Source organism: Hemitrygon akajei, chromosome 7 (genome assembly GCF_048418815.1).
Source record: "Hemitrygon akajei chromosome 7, sHemAka1.3, whole genome shotgun sequence".
Taxonomy (NCBI): domain Eukaryota; kingdom Metazoa; phylum Chordata; class Chondrichthyes; order Myliobatiformes; family Dasyatidae; genus Hemitrygon; species Hemitrygon akajei.
This window is the reverse complement of record NC_133130.1, coordinates 42,422,558-42,445,779: the sequence shown is the minus strand read 5'-3', so window position 1 is coordinate 42,445,779 and position 23,222 is coordinate 42,422,558. Positions and strand designations below refer to the sequence as shown.

At 40.5% G+C, this 23,222-nt stretch overlaps 1 long non-coding RNA gene across 2 annotated transcripts; it reads left to right on the top strand.

Annotated features, from left to right (window-relative positions):
• Positions 1–218: 218 nt before the first annotated feature.
• On the top strand, positions 219–22,799 carry LOC140730385 (uncharacterized). Of its 2 annotated transcripts, none has more exons than XR_012099581.1 (3): positions 219–295; positions 15,462–15,583; positions 17,594–22,799. It is a non-coding gene; the product is annotated as an uncharacterized lncRNA (long non-coding RNA). The 2 variants fall into 2 exon arrangements; XR_012099580.1 differs by lacking the exon at positions 17,594–22,799 and adding an exon at positions 16,354–16,516.
• The last annotated feature ends 423 nt before the right edge of the window (positions 22,800–23,222 follow it).

Here is a 23,222-nt window from a genome sequence, read left to right as displayed (position 1 = left end):
ACATTTTCAAGGAGTAATTTAAGTAATTATATGTGCCTGCTCTTCCAGTGTGACTAAGTTGCTGTTACAGGCTATGCATAATAACTTCCAGAGGGTTGGCACCGTCCCATGAAGCATCTATTTTTGTTTCCAGTATAAACAGAAATGATTCTTTCAGTACATGTGAAATGATTTGCTGGCATTCTTTGTTCCCTGTGGACATCAGTCCAGAGTACAAAGACCATTTCAGACTGGCAAGCTCTGTAAATCCCTGTTTGGAATCAAAGTGATGAAAGGACAAGGCATTTTTGACAAGGTAGTGTGCACTATATCCTTACTAATTAATTTGCTGTAATTTTGGAGGGAAAATCTATCATTATTCTCTTAAGGAAAGCCTCAAAATACAAACTCTAAAATAAATCCACTACAAAACTGTGGACATTGTCTTTAAATGGCTACCAATGTGACTGATACACTGAGTGGACTTGAGTTATAAAAGGCAGCAAGTTCCTAACTTGGACTGTGTTCTGTGCTGACTCAATGGCCAGAGCAGTACAGACTGGTTAGCAGGGGATAAGAGCTAGAATTCTTAACTTTTCAATACATAGTAGTCCTGTACATTGTTGTGAGTAGATATTATCATACTTGAGCAATAATGTCAAAACATGTGTCCCATATTGTTTCTTAGAATTGTAAGAAATGACAGGCATAAGACCTACAGGGTGATGTTCAAAAGCCTGAGCAAAGTCACGTGTGATAGGAAGGGCCACAGAAGAGGAAAGGGAATGGCTTCCTAGATATTGGAGAGTAGGCGGGATCATGGAATCATTGGCTAGAACAGAAAATCAAATAATAATAATAATGGCAGCTAGATTAGTAAATGATTATATTAACAGAGAAAGGTTATGAATATGAGAAAGCAGTATTAAACATTTAAATTCTGTCTGATGGACTAGGTTGTCTGATAATATCTCCCATCTGTCAATCTGAAAAGAATGATAAGCACCACTTTTGTGTACTGATACAATCCCAATAAAGTTTGTGCTGGAAAATGCATAAAATTTCTATATTTTCTTCCTCCCAGTATAAGGTAAGAAGGCACCATAAATTACCCTTCCTTCACACACAGCATATTGAAATGAAATCATTTGAACAAGCATCAAATAGTCTGCTAAGAAATATGTTTTCCCTCAGTTCCTAGTAGGTTCATATTCTAACAAGACTTTTCACTATATTCCACAAGGACAGTGTTGACATGAAATATGGATGTCACATGCTCAGGAGTTCCTTAGTTTGACTACCCATAAAATATTCAGTAGCAACAGGGAATATGACTATCTTAATTATGTTAGAAGGGAAAATGCACTCTAGTGTAATAAAACAGAAGACGCATCAATCTCTGCCACAAACATCCAACTAGAGGATTTTATTTGGTGCTAGGAAAGGAACCCTGATGTTTCTCACGTGGCCATAAACTTGCTTTAGCATATGACAACAATTATCTATCACCTTTATCTGAAATGACACCAGAGCTTCTCTTCCTCAGACAAGCAAACAGAGGAATTTCACAAATGGTCACACCATATAATATTTCAAAAAAAAGACTTTTGATATAACTTCATGTAGAAGAGAGTCAACAGATTGTTTTTTGAAGGAGATGCTTTTTGAGACACCAGTCTTTTAAATTCTATTTGGAAAAAGGCATTTTTAGATCAATGGTGTTATAGGTGGTGTAAAATAGGGAACTGAAATTTTAAAGATGAAACTGTTATGACATTACCATCTCTGAATGGGATTGAATCGCTCCAGAGTAGAAATGGACAGATGTTTTACAGCTTTACTAGCATACATCTGCACTTATTAAACTGAGTGGGCTTACAGAAAAAAATCTTAATTGAATATTAATTTAAACAATTTATACTTAAATCTTCTAATGTCTAGCAGGCAGCAAAGGAGAAGGAGCTGAAGAATCTTTGTAAATTAGCAGAATTAAATTAAAGAAGCATGCCATGAGGAGAAATATATATTCACCAAAATCTCAGAAATGATAACATTTTCAGAGATCCTTAAATTATATCCAAGGAGTTGCCTTCAAAAAATGAGCTGGACACATAGGGAACACAGACACATCTCTCACTCTAGATAAAGTGCAGAATAGAGGCATGATATGGGAAGGGAAGGGCCACCCACAATTCTCTGTTTCTTTAAGAACTTCCCTCTGGATATCATGCTACCAAAAAGAGCTGTCATTAACTTTTTGTCCTTAGCTGAGATGTTTTTGAGAAGACTGTGAACCTCTTTGGTGGTTAAGGTACTCCTGCTATGAAGAAGTTTAAATATTTTGATCGATGGAAAATCTTGTGCTAGAAATGTATGTGGGTTGACATTTCCATGCACAAAGTAGTCTTGTGCTTCTTGATGGAAATCGGTTTTTCCCAATGAAGTTTCTCAGATTTGATACCATGAATTCTGTGCTCGTGAGATGAGACCATTGCCAGGGTAACATGGCAATTTCAAGAGGCTTTGTGTGGAACTAAAAGTGAAGAAAAGACTAACATAAATGGCAATAATGCACTTAACTAATTTTCAAATAACAATGATTTGATTTTTTTTTAATGACTCAATGAATAAGATGCAAAACTATATTCTGCAAAACGATGGCTGTATGTGAACTCCATAAACTGTGCAAATTAACTTTATCTGAAGTAAATTGTAACGTGCAACTTTAAGTAATAAAATAATTGACTGCATTCTCAGAGCAGGTGGTGTATGCTCCAGGATACTATGGCCTGTATTCTTATTCCACATGCAAAGTAAACAGGTGCACTTTTCTTTCATTTCCCCTCATGTAAGTATAAAGATCCATTTGATTGAAGCATGACGAAATTTGCTTTGATCTACAGTCACTTCCTAAGTTGTATTTTCCTTCTGCATTTTGGGTTCTATGTCAGCAACACAAAGCCATAAAGTTGCACCGACTGGTGATGGTCTCTCTGTTCTTTTATCTCTCCAGCCCCTTCATAATTTTCTGGCCTGTAACAGTCACTCACTTTCAGTGAAATGTTAGTGATAACATTATAGTCCTAATTTCAACTCCGTTTTGGAGCTGGGTGAGTTGGAGTGTCATGGGTAAGTGTGACTGGGGGCTGTTATTTGGCAATCCTTGGGTGGAGAAATGGATCAAACAGCTCTGACAAATAACTTGGTGATGTAATGTCCCCAGAGGGTGATAGGAAGGCATTCTCTCCATCAGATCTGGCAGGAGCAGTGTTCCCTAGGGGAACAGAGTAAAGGACTGTTTTGCTTGGCCAAGATCTCAGCAAGTTTTTCACCAGTTGAGCTGTTTAAAGGTTTATTTTATTACCGAAGTATATACACAGAATACAACTCTGAGATTGATCTTCTCCAGATAGCCAGGAAATATAGATAACCGTGAAAGTTTTTGAAAGAAAAAGACATCAACACCACCAGCCCTGCATGAAAAAGAAACAAAAACTCATATGCCCTAACCTACCCCCCCCCCCACCCCAACCCGTCCTTGGCACAAAAACAGATCGCCCACCCGGAAATCGGCAGCTAGAACATCAAACCCCTAACCCACCAGATCCTCTCACCCCAAAAATAACAGCGACAATAACACCAAACTCTCAAAACCCCCACTCTCTTACACAAAAAACTAACAGATTGTCCACATGGAAAACACTGACAAGAACATCAGATCCCAAATCCCCAACCCTTCCCTCACACAAAAACTTAACGTACCGCCCACCTGGAAAATGGCAACACGAAAGAAAAGAAAATGCAGACACTGAAGGAGACCGTGTAAACCACAGTCCATATAACTATCAGAATCTCCAACATCCTCACTCAGCTTTGAAGAGAGTGACAGCTCGATGCTCAGTCCTTCCGTGGGGAGCGACCATGGGCTCGAGGTGGCCTTCATTGAAAGCAGTCACCGACCCAGCCTCCTCCGTATTTGCCTTACTGTTTCAATCTTACTCGGCACTTTGATCGGTGAGAAATGGAATCGATCGTGGCCCCGTGCCCTGTCTTTGGTCTTCTGCTCCAGGCAACTCACGCTCGTGGTCCTCTCCTGGAATTTTCTCGGGGTTAACAGAGCATTAAATCGCTCGATTCAACTCCAAACTGTAAGCCAGTCATCAAAAGTTTCTGAAACACAATTATGATTAAAAAAATAAGTAAAATGCATAGAAAAAGTGAAATAATTTCAATCATAGAAGGTGTCACTCAATGCCTCATTCGCTGGAGCCATCTTGACCGGAAGTACAAAAACTTGTTGATAATTTTTATCCTATTGTCCAAGAAAATTTCAAATTCAATCACTAATCTATGGTTACTTTGCTAGTTTCTAAAAAGATCAAGATTGTTTAATGTCATTTTCAGTAAGCAAGTGTAAAGGAGAACTGAATTTTTACTCTGGATCTGATGTAGCACAAAGCACAATAAGAGAAAGAACACAATAATAAAAACACAATAAATATAAATACATAAGACAGCTTAAATATAGATTTGATTTTTTTGTAAATAAAGTGACAGGAGGTACAGGAGTGTCTGTACATAAGGTGGCTCTAAGAGGAAATGATAATGTAATGGGGGTGTGGAGGGCTGCTGAGTGGGTGAAGGTGTGGAGCAAATTTTGTGCTTGGGGCCTAAATACACCATGGTGCAACTGGGTGTTGGCCTTCCTAACTATCAGGCCTCAGATAGTCAGAATGCACAGCCGCTCCTCACACCCCATCATTTGCAACATGGGTGCTCCCCAGGGGCTGTGTGCCGAGTCCATTGCTGCATCCCCTGCTCAGCCATGAGTGCATAGCCAAACAGGCAAGCAACCACATTGTCAAGCTCAAGGCCTGGCAACAAGCAAACAACCTCTTCCTCAATATTAGCAGGACTAAGGTTGTCTGTGACAACTGCACCATAGTTTTGATGTACCCAAAGATTTGCATTATGCAGAATCTTTCAGAGTTGCACCATTTATTTTCTACTAATAGTTATGCTATTGTCTATTTCCCAAGCAGACTCAGCCCATGGCATCAGGCTGAACATATGACCTAAAACCAAAACACCGCAACAACAAACTCCATTTTTGTAGCTCTTTTATTGGCAAAAATCTTTTTAAGATACTTCATGGCAGTGGCAACAAATTAAAAAAAAAACACTGACTCACAGATATAGCTTTTATCTTAAGCTTGGGAGAATAATACAATTTGAAAGAACAAGTTGGAAGGATAGGTGACGAGTATTCAGGAAGGAACTCCAGAACAATATGACACAATTGTCAATGACAGAGTGAGTAAATCTGAAGGGATTGGAGGAGAACCGATTTCTTTGAGGGCCATAAGTTTTGAAGGATATGGCTGGGGGTGGATAACCAAGCAATTTCCCTTCCAGACATGAAGTAGATAAATGGTTTCAACCAATGTGAAATTGCTGGCCTCTCAGCTGGATGTATGACCTACTGAAAGGTCAATCTTTTTTTAAAAAGGGATGAGAAACTGAAATGAGTCTTGTATTTGTGGGAGTAGAATGAAGTACACTGGAGTGTTAATAATATGACATGGCACGCAACAAGTCATTCACCAATTAATAAGTTAAAAACTCATCAGAGAGAAGAATGTAGTAATGTTATTTAGGCAAGAGAAGTTAGAGTAGCAAGGATTGGAGCGCCTTTGCAAATCTGTTTAATTATTTTATATCTTAAGTTTATTTTATTTTACTTCAAAACTTCTATTTATTAGCTTGCTTGGCAAGACCATCAGTACATCTGTATACCTCGGAAAAAAAATCAGTGATAGAATAGAATAGAAAACCTACAGCACAATACAGGCCCTTTGGCCCACAAAGTTGTGCCGAACATGACCCTACCTTAGAAATTACTAGGCTTACCTATAGCCCTCTATTTTTCCAAGCACCATGTACCTATCCAAAAGTCTCTTAAAAGACCCTATTGTATCCACCTCCACCACCATTGCCGACAGCCCATTCCACACACTCACCACTCTCTGAGTAAAAAAACTTACCTCTGACATCTCCTCTGTACCTACTCCCCAGCACCTTAAACCTGTGTCCTCTTGTGGCAACCATTTCAGCCCTGGGGAAAAAGCCTCTGACTATTCACACGATCAATGCCTCTCATCATCTTATACACCTCTATCAGGTCACCTCCCATCCTCTGTCACTCCAAGGAGAAATGGCTGAGTTCACTCAACCTGTTTTCATAAGGCATGCTGCCCAATCCAGGTAGCATCCTTGTAAATCTCTTCTGCACCCTTTCTATGGTTTCCACATCCTTCCTGTAGTGAGGCAACCAGAACTGAGCACAGTGCTCCAAGTGGGTTCTGACCAGGGTCCTATATAGCTGCAACATTACTTCTCGGCTCCTAAATTCAATTCCACGATTGATGAAGGCCAATACACCGTATTCCTTCTTGACCACAGAGTCAACCTGCACAGCTGCTTTGAGTGCCCTGTGGACTCGGACCCCAAGATCCCTCTGATCCTCCACACTGCCAAGAGTCTTATCATTAATACTATATTCTGCCATCATATTTGACCTACCAAAATGAACCACTTCACACTTATCTGGGTTGAGCTCTATCTGCCACTTCTCAGCCCAGTTCTGCGTCCTATCAATGTCCCACTGTAACCTCTGACAGCACTCCATACTATCCACAACCTCCAACCTTTGAGTCATCAGCAAACTTTCTAACCCATCCCTCCACTTCCTTATCCAGGTCATTTATAAAAATCACGAAGAGTAAGGGTCCCAGAACAGATCCCTGAGTCACACCACTGGTCACTGATTTCCATGCAGAAAATGACCCATCTACAACCACTCTTTGCCTTCTGTGGGCAAGCTAGTTCTGGATTCACAAAGCAATGTCCCCTTGGATCCCATGCCTCTTACTTTCTCAATAAGCCTTGCATGGGGTACCTTATCAAATGCCTTGCTGAAATCCATATACACTACATCTACTGCTCTTCCTTCATCAATGTGTTTAGTTGCATCCTCAAAAAATTCAATCAGGCTCATAAGGCCTGACCTGCCCTTGACAAAGCCATGCTGACTATTCCTAATCACATTATACCTCCCAGGATCTTCTCCATCAATTTACATTGTAATCCATTGCTGTGGATTGCATTGAATAGCAAAACGGTTTGGTGCCAGTTTGTTCTAAGATGCTGAGCATTCAGGTTCTGCTCCAGACTTGAGAGACATTCTTGGTTCACATGTTATTGCAGTACTGGAAAAAGTGTTGTATGGGTCACTGTTGCTATTTTTGAGATGAAAAATTTAAACTGTCAGCTTCCTGATCTTTAGCAATCTCAGGACACTGTTTGAAGAAGAGTAAGTTCTGGTTTCCATATAAGTGTTTCTTTATGAGGTCAATGCCATCAAAAAGATAAAAGGGTGTCTGTTACAATCTGTTTGTGCATCGTTGGTGGAAATGAAATCTGTTGATAGTTAACAAATGAAAGGAAAAATGATTGTCAGCAAGAGCTTACTCATCAATGTAACTTTTATTCCTGGGAATGAATATATCTGTTTTTCCTCTTTTGGGCATATTCTTGACTTTACATCTATTAAATTGATTTTATAGGCAGTTGTGATTGCAATATTGTTTCCTTATTTTAATCCTGCGTTACCAGAAGTTTGCGTCAAATTGGAGGAGTTTTGTGAAGTAGAACTTATCATGCAGCTAGACTGACCGGCTGCTTAATTCAAATGGTTAAGATCAAAGTTGTCGTCAAGATCAGCAGCTAATAAGACAGACCAACACTGGGCCTTACATACGTCTTAACAAATCAGCCTATCTGCAGACCTACTAATTTAGATAGATTTTTCCCCAGTAATGTCTGTGATTGTTGATATATACCTCAGTGCTTTAGGCCCTCTGTGTCTGACTTAATAGACCATGATTCTGTTTAGTACATTGCAAAGGAAGGAATTGACATAACTGAGACTTTAGTAATTATGAAATGAATGTATGTACACTATGGTTACTGCAGTCACTCAAATGGCTTGATCGTAATTGCAGCAGCTTGCCTGTTACTTAAGGTTACTCTTTCTTATCATTCAAGCACTTTTTACTTTTTAGCAGAAACCAAAATCATTTTGTAGAAAGGCACAAACAAGAGAAAATCTGCAGATGCTAGAAATCCAAGCAACGCACACAGAATTCTGGAGGGACTCAGCAGGCCAGGCAGAATCTATGGAAAAGAGTACATCAATATTTTATGCCGTAACCTTTCAGTAGAACCGACAGAAAAAGACGAGGAGTAGAGTTAAAAGGTGAGGAGAGAAGACGGAGAAACACAAGGTGATTGGGGAAACTGGGAGGGGAAGGAAGTGAAGTAAAGAGCTGAGAAGTTGATTGGTGAATGAGATACGGGGCTGGAGAAGAGGGAATCTAATAGGAGAGGACAGGAGGCCATGGAAGAAAGAAAAGGGAAGAACACCAGATGAGGCAATGGTTAGTCAAAGAGATGAGGTGAGAGAGGGAAAAGCATATGGGGACTGGTGAAAGAGAGGGGTAGGCATTGCCAGAAGTTTGAGGTGTAGCACATCTTCCACTTGCAAGGATAAGTGCCAGGAGGGAGATCAGTGGGGAGTGATAAATGGACAATGGAGTCGTGTTGGAAGCAATCCCTGCAGAAAACAGAAAGTCAGTGGGGGGATAATGTGCTTGGTAAGGGGATCCCGTTGGAGATGGCGGAAGTGGCAGAGAATTATGTACTGAACACAGAGGCTGGTGGGGTGGTAAGTGAAGACAAGAGGAACCCTATCCCTGGTAGGGTGGCAGTAGGATGGGGTGAGAGCAGATGTGTGTGAAATGGAAGAGATGTAGTTGAGGGCAGTATTAATGGTGGAAGCCACTTCCTTTGAAGGAGGGGGACATCTCCTTCATTCTGGAATAAAAAGCCTCATCCTGAGAGCAGATGCAGCAGAGATGGAGGAGTTGAAAGAAGGATATGCCGTTTTTACAAGTAACAGAGTGGGAAGAGATACCAAGGTAGTCCAGGTAGCTGTGAGAGTCTGTGGGTTTATAATAGACATCATTAGATGAGCTGTCTTCAGAGGTAGATACAGAGATCAAGAAAGGGGAGGGGTTTTGGAAATGGACCAGGTAAATCTGAGGGCAAGGTGGAAGTTGGAGGCAAAGTGGAAAAAGTTGAAAAGCTCCGCATGGGTGCAGGAAGCGGAACAAGTGATACAACTGCCCCTCCACCACCTCCCTCACTACCATTCAGGGCCCCAAACAATCCATCTAGGTGAGATGACACTTCGCCTTTGAACCTGTTGGGGTCATATACAATGTCCGGTGCTCTTGCTGTGGCTTCATGTTAAACTGTCAGATCCGATGTAGATTGGGAGACCGCTTTGCCGAGCACCTACGTGCTGTCTGCCAGAAAAGCGGGGTCTCCCAATAGCCATCCATTTTAATTCCACTTCCCATTCCAATTCGGATTATGTCTGTCCATTGCCTCCTCTACTGTCATAAAGCGGCCACACTCAGACTGGAGGAACAATACCTTGATTTCCATCTGGGTAGCCTCTAATCTAATGGCATGATCATTGATTTCTCAAACTTCCAGCAATGCTCGCCTCCACCCTCTCCTTCACCAGTCCCCATACCCTTCTTCCTCTCTCACCTTATCCTTTTGCCTGCCCATCGCTTCCCTCTGTTGCTCCTCCCCCTTTTCTTTCATCCATAGCCTCTATCCTTTCTTACTATATTTCCTTTTCTCCAGCCCTGTGTCAGTTTCACCAATCAACTTCCCAGCTCTTTACTTCACCCCTTCCCCTCCCAGTTTCACCTATCACCTTGTGTTTCTCCCTCCCTCCTCCACACCTTTTAACTCTATTTCTCATCTTTTTTCTGTCCAGGGTCTTGGCCCAAAACGTCGACTGTACTCTTTTCCATAGATGCTGCCTGGCCTGCTGAGTTCCTCCAGCATTTTGTGTGTGTTGCTCAGATTTCCAGCATCTGCAGATTTTCTCATTGGTAATTGTGAATATTGAGCAAGTTGATTGCAGAAATTTAAGAAAAGGTATGGCATTGAATTTTTAAAGCATCTACTGATCACAAAAATCTAACACCATAGCAAGTCTACAATGCTGATTGTTTTTTATACCTATATTAAAAAAAATACAAATACAGTGTACTATAACCTTTTGATCTAAAGACCGCCTTGTCGGTGGAGCCTAAAAACCTGCCATTGTTGGTTGATCAGCAACTGATTCAGATATTCTTCTGATGGGGCTTTTGTTTCCCTGCACGCGTTATATTTTCATTATATTAATGGCAGGTAATAATTTTTACTGTTAAATACATACGTGTGATGAACAAGTGTGCGAGAAAGACTGCTTAGCGGTAGCACATAAATTCAGAGTTGGAAATTATTGTAATCCCAAGCTATCTCATTATACGTTCCAAAATCCAAAACACTCATGGCCATAAGCACTTCAGATAAGGGGTACTCAACCCGTAATATCTTTTGTTAATTATTATAGGCCATACAGTTACTCAGTCATACCAGCTCTGCAAGAAATGTTCTGCAGCATACTACTACCCACACTGGACCCCCTACAATTCACCTACCAACACAACCGATCGACTGATACCACAATAGCCACAGTTCTACACACTGTCCTTGCACATCCGGAGAAGAAGGATGCTTATGTGAGAATGCTGTTCTTGGACTACAGTTCAGCATTCAACACCATAGTTCCATCCAGGCTCGACAGGAAGCTCAGAGACCTCGGCCTTCATCTAGCCTTGTGTAGCTGGGTCCTGAACTTCCTGTCAGATCGCCAGCAGGTGGTAAGATTGGGCTCTCTCACCTTTGCCCCTCTGACCCTCAAAACAGGTGCCCTTCAGGGCTGTGTCCTAAGCTCCCTTCTTTACTCTCTGTAGTTTATTGCCACCCACAGCTCCAATCTGGTAATTAGATTTGCTGACTGTATTACACTGATTGGCCTAATCTCAAATAATAACAAGACAGCCTACAGAGGAAAAAGTCATCACCCTGACACAGTGGTGTCAAAAAAAACCTCTCCCTCAATGTTGCAAAAACAAAGGAGCTGGTTGTGGACTACTGGAGGAATGGAGACAGGCTAACCCCTATTGACATCAATGGATCTGGGTTTGAGAGGGTGAACAGCTTTAAGTTCCTCAGCATCCACATCACCAAGGACCTCATGTGGTCTGTACACACCAGCTCTGTGGTGAAAAGGGTACAACAGTGCCTCTTTCACCTCAGACGGTTGCACAAGTTTGGTATGGGGCCCCCAAATTCTAAGAATTTTCTACAGGAACATAATTGGGAGCATCCTGATTGGCTGCATCTGTCTGGTATGGGAACTGTACCTCCCTTAATCGCAGGACTCTGCAGAGAGTGGTGCAAACAGTCATATCTGTGGATATGAACTTTCCACTATTCAAGACATTTACAAAGACAGGTTTAAAAAAAAAAAGGCCCAAAGGATCATTGGGGACCCGTGTCACCCCAACCACAAACTGTTCCAGCTGCTACCATCTCGGAAGCGGTACTGCAGCATAAAAGCCAGGACCAATAGGTGCCAGGACAGCTTCTTCCACTAGGCCATCAGACTGATTAATCCATGCTGATGCAACTGTATTTCTATGTTATATTGTTGTACAAACTATTTATTATAAATTGCCTGTTGCACATTTAGACAGAGACATAAGGTAAAGATTTTTACTCCTCGGGTATGTGAAGGATGTAAGTAATAGTCAATTCAATTCAAAGTCAATATTTCAGCCCTAGTGGTCAATGTTGAATCATACTCTTCTGTGCCTCTTGGCCTAGCTCCAGTTTTTATCAGTGGAGAGCATTTGGATAAAAGCCATGAAAGAAAAAAAAAATCTATCTTAATAAAGGTTATCTCTGAAATCTCTGTGATTATGACTGTCTGTCCCACAATGGCTTCACCTGCCACCTCAGAATCCAAAGAACTGGAATGGAAGCCAGTCATCCGCAATCTCGACAGCCTGTGCAAAGGATAAGATTGTGTTCTTGTGCGCTAACACTGAGGACTCTGTCTACAAATCCCACACTTAGGCAAACAGGAGGTAACTATGTTTTCCTATCTCTTCTGTTGGAAGTTATCATTTCACATCAATATGCAATGTTCAACAGCGCAAGTAAAGCTACAGATTCACAATTTGTTTTTTGTTTGTGCGTGGGATGGCGGTTGGCATTTTCCTTTGATGGATTCCATGGTTTTTGTTTTGTGGCTGTCTGTGGGGAAGAAAAATCTCAGTTGTATACTACATACATTGATAATAAATGTATTTTTGAATCTGGTAAATGGCAAAATAGCATTCATGTGGCATCCCAAAGCTCTGCAGGGCAAAGGAATAAAGGAAAGTAAAATTCCCCAGATTGACTCAAACCTTTTATAATCTTTCCTTTGTTGATGACCTCCCAAATTCCCCTTTTGCATTTTCTATGTCAAATTAATAACATGGCAATTCACTCATTGAATTATTCTCCCCTTTAGCCAGGCATCATTGAAGAATCATGGGGAGCATTTCTGTTGACTTGCTGCCATTCTTCTGGGCAATGGCTGACAAACAACGTGTTGACTTCTTTAGAAGTGGAAGCATGAAATTAATTAGTGTCAGTAGTTTCAGTTGATGTGTGCTACGTGTTGAACGTGGGGAAATGAATGTGATTCACAACAGTATGTAATTCACAAAGAATCAACATATCCACCAGAAAAGTATATATTAAAACAAAATATTCACGTGTAACACCTGGACAAACAGATGCAGAAGCCAATGCAGCATCATTTAAGTGCTGTTTCAATGAGTATTTGTAAGTTTTTTATTGTCATTTGTAACAAGATACAGTGGAAAGTTTTTGTTTAGCTTGTAATCCAGACAGATCATGTCATACATAATTACACTGAGGAAATTTTAAAAAACACAATAAAGAACATAGTGCTACTGTTGGAGAGAAAGTGTAGTGGAGGTAGAAAATTTCTGACATTTTTTTATCCATAGTTGTCCTCTGGCATTTTCAGAATAATTACTGTGATAGTAAGGAACAAAGCATTTAGAGATGCAGTGATATGAAGTTGTATGTGATTTCCCTGAAGGATTGGTAATTGTAGGTTTTGTCACCATAGGCAATAACCCATTTCTTCTAAAACATCAGGTGTTATTTGCAATTATCATGCTGTTGCATAATCACTAACAAACAATTGACAATCGGCCTTATGAATGTTGAGATACTTGAAGCAATTATTGTTGGAAATATCTGTGAAATTGAAAACAGTGCTGGTAAATCTGGAGCATTGTTCCAGTCATATAGGGGGCTTAAAGTGACAATGAAATCCCATGCAAAATCTGTTGAAAAGAATGGAAATGAGGGCTGAGTGTTGACCTGATTATGAGATTTGAAATGCATATACTAGTAAATCCAATGATGGGATCGAGAACCACATACTCAGATTTGTCACTGACACAAGTAGATGTCACTATAAGCAATATAGCTGGAAACACAAAGATCACTACGCTATTAAAAGAATGGACAAAACTAAAGCAAATGGATTTCAATAAAGCCAATTATGAGATCACTCACCTTGATACCTTTATGTTAAGAAGTATTTTCCAAATAATGAAGGGTTAGAAGCAACGGGTCTTCAAAGAGTTTTGGACTCTTTGGATAGGTTAAGAGTAAAATTTGAACAGGCTAATAAAATAAAAGTGACAAACAGTAGTGATGAGCTTAACCTCAGTTAGAAGTCATATTCCATATGTCAAAAAGTGAATTGTTCATCCACAACTACAATATTGTGTTTAGTCTGCACTCTTCACATTGGAAATTACACGTGTGCTGAAGTAGCACAAACATACCAAAATAACAATGGTTAAGTTAAAATGAAGGAGTAGGCAAACTATGGTTTAAATTTTTAAAGATTAAGAGCCAATGTGATCTACATATTCAAGATATGGAGTTGTCCTTGTACGATGGATGGGGAGAGACTAATTGCAGCTGGTCAGCATATCTAGAACAAAAAATAAAATGTGGTCAAGGAGAATATGAATTGTTAGGTTTGGAATTCACTCCTGCAAATAGGAGTTATTGCTGGACGAAGTGTTAGAAGTAAAAATGGTTGATTTCTATTAAATAAAAAAAAAATCAGTAATATGGGGAAAAGGTTATATGGTATAGTGTTAGGCTACAGATCAACCATTATCTTATTTCTGGATGGAGAGTGACTCACTGATGAAACATTTTCACAAAGTCCTTCACTGAAATGTATTTTGGAAATAAATCAATATTTTAAAGCTGTTTGGGTGGTTTTGCAACATTAAAGACATTATATAGATACAAATTGCTCTTTTTGTTAAGTGTTGTGTGCCTGTGCTAGTTTTCAGACACACCAGTGATCAATGAAGCATATTTGAAGCCAATAAGTCAAACCATTTATGCACAGGCACTGAACAAGCTTGATATTTCACAATCACTTTATTAAGCTTCAAGAACATTGGGTGTGGATTGAGCCTCAGGCTCCTGAACGTAATCGTATGCACTACAAACATCTGATGGATCTCAGAATGCGGGTGTTAGCTCTCATAAGCAGCACAACATTCCTCTTGCTTAGGGAGCAACACCCTCCTGCTTTATTTTGCTGGGAGCCATAGCTATGCTTGCTTGGCATATCAGGAACTTGTGTGCACTGTTGGACCATGACGGCACCAAGAACGCTGACATTTCACAGTCAACTGTGCTGGATCCTGACCCAAAAATTCAACTCCTTTTGCCTCCACAGAGTTCCTCCAGCAGCTTGTTTTCTTTCTCTCTTTTTTTGCATTTCATCTGTTTGACTGATCAGTAACAAAACTACGTACATCAAAACTGAATAAATTTACTAAATGTGCAGCTTGTGAGTTCTTGTAGAATTGTACCCTATTGTGAAAATAGTATTCGTTTTTTTCAATGGAATGTATCTATATACCGTTAGGTATATGAAAGGGCTACTGCCCAGAAGTGGAAAGGGGCTGAAATCATCTTACTTGGGAAAGTACATTTCTCACATTATTTATTGTGATAAGTAACTTTGTTTGCAGCTGGAACTGCTATCAGCAAAGCAGAATGTGTGTTCATAGTATTTATGGCACTTGGCTCTTGATCTTGTCCTTGGGCTTATGACTGGAGCAACTTAGGAGCAAGGAGGTGAGGGAGTTCACCACCACAAGTACACAACATATTCATTACTGATACCAATCTCTCCTGCAAACAAAATAAAATATCTTCAGAACAGGGATCATAAAGGTCACCTTTTTTCATATGAAAAACTATAAAATCTTGTCTGCAAATAAATGCTTAAAAAAAATACCCCCCCCCCTTGTTTTTACCCTTCAGATTGCCTTCTTTATCAAAGGTCATGTGTTACTAATACTACATTTTCTTTGACACAGGCCTGATCTACATGTAGAAGCTAAGCATCAGAGCGGAGTTCTGTGGTCACTTCCCACAGCAACATCAGACATCTTCAGCTGGGCTCAAAGCTTTGTTAAAGAGTCTGCAGAAGATCCTCGAAGTAAGTTTCATTGCAAATCTTTGCAGCCATCTTGCCTTCAGTCAGACCAGAGTCTGTTAGTGACGCTCTGGTGAAAATTAATGAGTGTGGCTTTGCTTTTGAATTGCTTAGCATTATGTATTCAATGAATGTCTCAGCAATCTTCCTGCTGCCCCTCTTGTAGTTCATAAAATTAGTTGCTACTCAGTTCAAATGTTCAGCAGCTAGAGATTGCCTATTGGTATCCCTTGAATTGCTTGTTAAAGGCACCCACCCTACCATCCCATAAGACCTTGAGATATAGGAGCAGAATTAAGCCATTTGGCCCATTGAGTCTGTTCTGCCATTTCATCATGGCCGACCAATTTTCTTCTCAGCCCCAATCTCCTGCCGTCTCTCCGTATCCCTTCATGCCCTGTCCAGTGAAGAATCTATCGATCTCACCTTAAATACACATAAAGACTTGGCCTCCACAGCCGCCTGTGGCAGTGAATTCCACAAATTTACCACTAAATAAATTCTTCCTCACCTCCATTCTAAAAGAATGCCCCTTTAATTCTCTGGTCTTGGACTCTCCCACCATAGGAAACATCTTCTCCACATCCACTCTTTCAAGGTCTTTCACCATTTGATAGACTATTGACACTTTTAAAAGATGTGTGCAGTGGTGACCATTCTGTAAACAACAACACTGCTGGTCACTTCCTACATCAAAAGTAACTCATTCCTTTTAAATCTTTTGGCATTACCTTGATTGTCGCTAAACGAATGCCCCCTCTTTCCTTTTACAGCCCAAAATGGAAGACCCAGAATATCAAATGTGAGATGTTTTGGCACATAGGATGGATGAGTGTTTGTGGTATAACATTTCAAACTCAGGCTATTTTTGGAATGTAATGGACAGCCAGTCAATAGGAACTGACACTTGCACTGGCCACCCACAGTTTGGGTGAGTTTAGCTTCTGGCAAAATTTTCATTCCCTAAGTATTGCTAGCTTTAAGGAATTGGTAACAGAGCAGTTAGTAAGCAATAGTACAACTGGACAGAGTCAACAGGATTTGTTAAAGGAAAATCATGTTTGACAAATCTGTTAGCTTATTTTGAAAGTCTAACTAACAAACATTAATAGGGGTGAACCATGTGGACATTCAAGAAAGCCTTCAATAAATTACCTCAAAATTAAGCAGAATTGGAGTACTTGGTATTGGCGATACCACCTTGGTGTCGATTAACGATTGGCTAATGGATAAAAAGAGAGAGTAGGCTTGTGTTGCCTGAAGAATGGGTGCCGGAGCCCCAGACGTTCACAATCCATATCAGTATTTTGGATCAGGAGATCAATAAACCCAAATGTGCTGCTGGTACTAAACTGGGTGGTAGGGTGGGTTATGAAGGCATGTAGAGTGGCTTCAGGATGCCATACATAGCTAGACTTTAAATGAAGGTGTAAAAATGTAATAAGTAGAGCGAAGTCTAGAAAAATATGAGTTCATTCACTTTGTCAGAAAATGTAGAAAGGTGGGGGAGTTTTAAATGGTGAGGGATTGAAAGATTTGGTGCTCAGAGGGAGGTGGGTATCCTTGTACATGAATGAGTAAAAGTTAATATGCAGTTGCAGCAATTAGGAAAGCTAAAGCAATAAACCAGGTTTTATTGCAAAAATCTTATCTCCTCACATAAGGAAGGGTAAATGTGTGATAGATGAAAGGTAGTGCAGTCATCAGACAATTCCTGGGTTTACTTCAAGCAGAGTGAGCCAAAGCTTTCTTATGTTTAGAAGAACTGATTGAAGTTAAAAATGTCTTAACTGGGATTGAAAGAGTGGATGTGGAATTGATGTTTCCCCTGGCTGGGATGTCTAGAACCACACTCTCAAAACAAGAGGTTAGCCAAAGAAGAGATCATATCGCCCAAGTGTTAGTGAATTTTTGGAATTCTCCACCCAACAGAACTGTAGAGGCTTTGTCACTGTTTATAATCAAGATGAAGGCTGTTCAACCTGAAATGTTGAAGTGTTTTTCTTTTCACAGATGCTGCATGACCTGCTGGGTGTTCCCAGGGTTTTCAGTTTTAATTCAAGATGAAAGTTGATTGACTTTAGATGCTAATGGAATCAAGGTCAACGGAGTTTGAGCAGGAAAGTACAACCAAAGTAAATGATCAGCCATGATTTTGTTAAAGTATCCCCACCCCAATGATACTACTTTTGAGCACCTGATCAATGCACCTCCCTTTCCCTGTCCCCTCTCTAATGGCCACTTTCCTTCCCTTCTACTTGACACTCATTTGTCATCCTCAGTTCTGAGGTATATACATGAAGCTGTGACGCGCTAAAGTGCTCTGACTTCTTGGAGAATCAAGGAATTCATAGATTTATATATTTTAGGAGGCTAAGTAAACCCAGATTTATTTGCAGTCAGTGTAGTACATTGAGCGTGTTGCCAGTCCTGTTGAGAATGACATTAGCAGGCTCCCACGATCAGGAACCAAATAAATGATAGGGCCATCTGTCCCTTTTGACGTACAGTATGTTTGTTGAGTGATGGCACTGGCTATTGTGAATAAAGTCGTGAGGTCTTTTACATCCAGTTCTACATTTCGACACTCTGTCAGTGCTTCACCGAACTTATGAATATTTGACTGAGCTGTCTAGATAATTGCTGTATTACCGTCCTTCTCCCTCACCCCATATCCCAACTGCAGATGATTGCAATGCAATACATTTCTTACTATCTGTTTTAAAAAAAAATCACTGAAGTCCAAATTTATGCAGGAAAATATGTTGATCAGGACAGGTGTTTCTGAACTGGGAGCAGATATTAACCTTTGATTCAATTTCCTCTGTTCAAAAGACTATCATTTCAAAACTGTTGTCTGCCGTCTGTATTTTGTAATCGTTCCTTTACCCACATTTATGGAAAGGTTCCAACATTTGCACAATGGAAAGCTCAATGTTAATGAGCAAAGATTGTGGGAAAGTATATGGTGAGTTGCCCTGCTGACCTGCATGTTAACGCTACATTAAGCGTATTCTTTCATATCAGTGAAGCAGTCTCTGACATGATAGTAAACAAAACAGACTTGTGGGGTTAGGTTAAAAATGACACATTTTGATTCAAGTGCAGGTGTAGCCACTCAACAAAGACAAACTTCAAAACCCATCTGAGACTTTCAATAGTTTTGATCAGATCCTTTAAAACTATTGGTATCTAACATGATTGATTAAATCTCAAGGAGTTTTAGAAAACACTTCTTCCCATTTCTGGATCAAAGGTGAACCCTTGATAAATTAAAAAATAGCGTTGTTATTTTTGCCATGCCATTTTTGCATTTTAGCATAGAGGAGGTGATTTGTAATTATTTGCAGGATAAACCTTCATTATCATTACATAGGGAACATCTGCTCTGAAAGTTTGCCAAACTGCCCCAAACTAAATGACTACTACCAATGACAATTGGGATGACACCAAGCACCGTAGCACCTTTAGGCTAGGGAGTGGATTAAATCAGCTCTTGAGTGCTATCCTATAACCCTGCTGCCTACAACGTATGCGTATGGATTTCATCATATTGGGTTCAGAGTAAATCCAAGACCTTTGACTGCTAACTCAATGGCTGGCAGTTATTCCAGAGCAAATTGACTAGATTATCTAAGACTTAAGCAATGTGGGTGTCAGTGGTAAGATCAACCTCTAACTGATTTTAAGGTCATGATGAGCCTCTTCTTAACTATTGAATTTCTTCTGATGAAGGTTTATCCATACAGCAATGAATTCCAGGAAAGTGACAAAGTGACAACTAAGCTCTGGTGATATGTATCCAGTTTATGTGACTTTAGTCTTATTTCATGGAATTTCTCCAGGGTGAATTCCCAATAATATGACAAATAGAGACATTAGCTGAAGCTACTGATGTCAAATTTACTTTTCATTCTACACCAAGTTATACCAATTTAGCTTCACCAGGTTAGGAAGGAGTAGAATATGAAATTCTGTTTCTTCCCTGTTTCTTCACTGGCTTCAGCTGGAAAGTCATCAAATAGGTAACCTTTCCAGTTTAATTGCATCATGGTTGACAATATACATTTTGGCTCTCTCAAAACCCTTCCAAAGTCAGACCAAGGTACTATTCTTCTCTTTGACTGATTGCTAAACTGCAATTGCTAACAAGTCATGGCAGTGGGGAGATGATGTGTTGGGGAGTTATGCATATACTGTACGAGTAGACAGGGATAATTAATTGTGCTGGCTGGTGGTGCAGTGCAATCAGAACTGGACTTCAAGGCGAATGGTCCCGAGTTCAAATCCGGCCAGCTCCTTGCATGCTTTCCATCTGTGCTGGGTTGAGCGTCGAGCTAGCAACTCGGCCTCGTAAAGTCAAAATGCTACAGATAAGACAACAGTGTTGCCTGATGTGGCAAAAGGAACAACAATGGATAACGGCATCCCTCACCATCTTATTTCAGGATAGGTGTAAAGAAGTGTGTTGATATTCCAGAACCCATCCCTGTATTATATTAAATGTCCTCCAATGAACAATTGTAGAACCACAGACATATCCAGACACAAGACAGCAGAGTGTCCATGGTCTTCCAGAAAGTCCTCTTGCCTATATCCTTATGTATTGATCTGTATCACTCTGCTGTTGACCCACATTAACTCCTGTCTTCATAATGCTTTGATTTAAAAGTATTCTGCACTGTTTTCAAATCTTGTCGCCTTACTCGTACCAAATAAGTACCCTTCTCCAGGCCAACAATCCTCCATTCTCATAGAAGTTATAAAATTGCAAACAGCTAAAAAGGCCCTTTGGCTGCCCAAGTTTATGATGACATTTAAGCAACCACTTGCACTATTCCTATTTTGTTCTCTCCATAGCTATTAGTTTATTTATTGAGATCCAGCGCAGAATTGGGACCTTCTGGCCCTTCAAGCCATGCTGCCCAGCAATCCCCTAATTTATCCTAGCCTAATCTCAGGACAGTTTATAATGGCCAATTAACTTACCAACCAGAACATCTTTGGACTGTGGGAGGAAACTGGAGCACCCAGAGGAAACCCAGGTAGTCACAGGGAGAAGGTGCAAACTTCTTACAGACAGCGGTGGGAAATGAAGCTGGGTCACCTGTACTGTAAGGCATTGTGCTAAACATTGCATTACTGTGCCACACCAATGTTCCCATCTATGCTCCTGGATTCCATCATTCACAAGGTAGTAATTTACATTGGTCTATTAACATACCAAGACAGGTGTAAGGAACCTTGAGCATGCAGAGGAATCTGCCCAGTCACAGAGAAAGCGCAAACTCCACACAAGCAATAAAAGAGGTCAGGATTGAATCCAGGTCACAGGAGCTCAGCTAGCTGTACTGCAGCATCCTTGGAATCAGACAATGTTATAGAAGTTAACTTGATGTTCTGTGGTGATGGAGAGATGACAGTCGGAAAATCAACTTATGAGCAATCAAAGTCCAATCTGCTTCAACAGGAGGAGGATGTGAATCTTAAAAAGGCAGAGAATTTTTCTGAGGCTTTGGTGTGATCTTTGCAGCAGAGGTGATGACCTGTAAGTAATTTTTGGCTTGAAGCTATCTGAGAGAAGGTCACTGGACTTGGAAGCCTTGCCAAGTGTTCCAATACCACTGGATTTTCATTCTACAAGGTTTTTGAAGCGAAAGTAGTGTAACAAAGTAACTTTTCCAAGAGTGTGCACAGTTATACCATATTCCCAAGAATCACGTGCATGAATGTGAAGGAATCTGCTTAGCTTGTTATTATACCCTGACCCCTTAATGTAGTGTTACATTTTTACAACTTGCTGGATTACTTAGTGCTAAGATTCAGGATGGCATTTTTCCATTGATGGCTTGGAGATCAGGATGTTAGAGGTGGATACTCGGAGATGGTTGGAGTTCTTGGGTTCTTCACTTGCACCAATTAAGAAAGGTCTCATCTAAATAGTAAATAAAAAAGATGATCCATTCTGCACCTCTGTCTATTTATTTAGAGACACAGCATGGAACAGGCCCTCCCGATTGAGCAAGCTACGTAGCCCAGCAATGCATCTATCTAATACTAGCCTAATCACAGGACAATTTCCAATGACCAATTAACCTTCTCATCGGCACATCTTTAGACTGTGGGAGGAAACTGGAGCACCTGGAGGAAACCCAATTGTGCCAGAATTGAATTCCAAATTCCGATGTCTTACTAACCACGACTCTACTGGGGCACCCACTTTTTCTGAAGCAAAATCCCAAATTGCTGTTCTATTGTAAATTACCTGATAAACTGAATGGCCTTTTTCATCATGTGGAGATAAACTCAAACTATGTTTCCATTTGCACGATGCTGTAGTACATATCAGAATCGGACTTTAATCGCCAAGTACCTATGCACATACAAGGAATTTACTTCCGGCAGATGTTGTCTCTCTGCTCATAACAATAATAATGATAAATATAAATGAAAATATAGATTATACATACAGGTAGTGCAATCCAAGTAATAGTTAGCCGACAGTTAACCGGCAGTTAACTGTTCAGCAAAGTGACTGTAGTAGGGAAAAAACTTCTCTAGTGCCTATTAGTCTTAGTCTGGAGGGATCTGAAGCGCCTACTAGACGGAAGCAGATCAAACAGTCCGTGCGCAGGATGGGAGGAGTCCTTTATGATGTTCCCCGCCCTCTTCTTCAACCTGGAAGAGTACAGGTCCACAATAGAGGGCAGGGAGGCTCCAATGATGCGCTGTAGTCTGGTTCTATCCTGCTTGGTGGCGGCTCCAAACCACACAATGATGGAGGTGCACAGGACAGACTCAATGACTGCAGTGTAGAACTGCAGCAGCAATTCCTGAGGCAGACCGTATTTCCTCAAGAGCCGCAGGAAATACATCCGCTGCTGGGCCTTCTTCAGGATGGAGCTGATGTTCTGCTCCCACTTCAGATCCTGAGAGATGGTGGTTCCCAGGAACCTGAAGTTCTCCACGGTGGACACAGGGCTGCTGAGGACTGTGAGGGGAGACATAGCGGAGGGATGTCTCCTGAAATCCACTATCATCTCCTTTGTCTTGAGCGTGTTCAGCTCCAGATTGTTCCGACTGCACCAGAGCGCCAGTTGGTGTGTGAATGTGCCTTTAAGAACTTAATGTATTGAGTGGTATGACCTTGATATACTATTGTTCTGAACATTGCTGTTTGATTTTGAGAATTACTTCAATAAAGGATGTTCTGTTGTTAGTTCAGTCTAATCTGTATGATAGTACTTGCATCAACACTAAAGAAACCCACACACTCTACAGATATTCTGCTGAATTTCTAGGTTAATGTCTTTGGCCTCTCTCTTTATTTTAGGATCTTTGCTGAATGAGTGAAAAGCATATAAAATGAAGAGTGATAAAAACCTGTCCAATACTGCCTTTACTTTGCAAATTAACACGCTTATGAAGTGTTTGAATATAATTATAGATGCTTTTTTTTTGTTTTTTCCTTTCCCTCAGTCAATTACTGCAAAGTCTCTTGGAACAGTTTTGTATAAACAGCACCACGAGGCTTCCTTCCACTCCTCATGCGACCTCATTAATCAGCTGGGATGGGTGAAAAAGAATAACCATAAACATGTAGTCAAAAGGTCAGAAACAGGGCGTTTCAGAGCTCACTAGT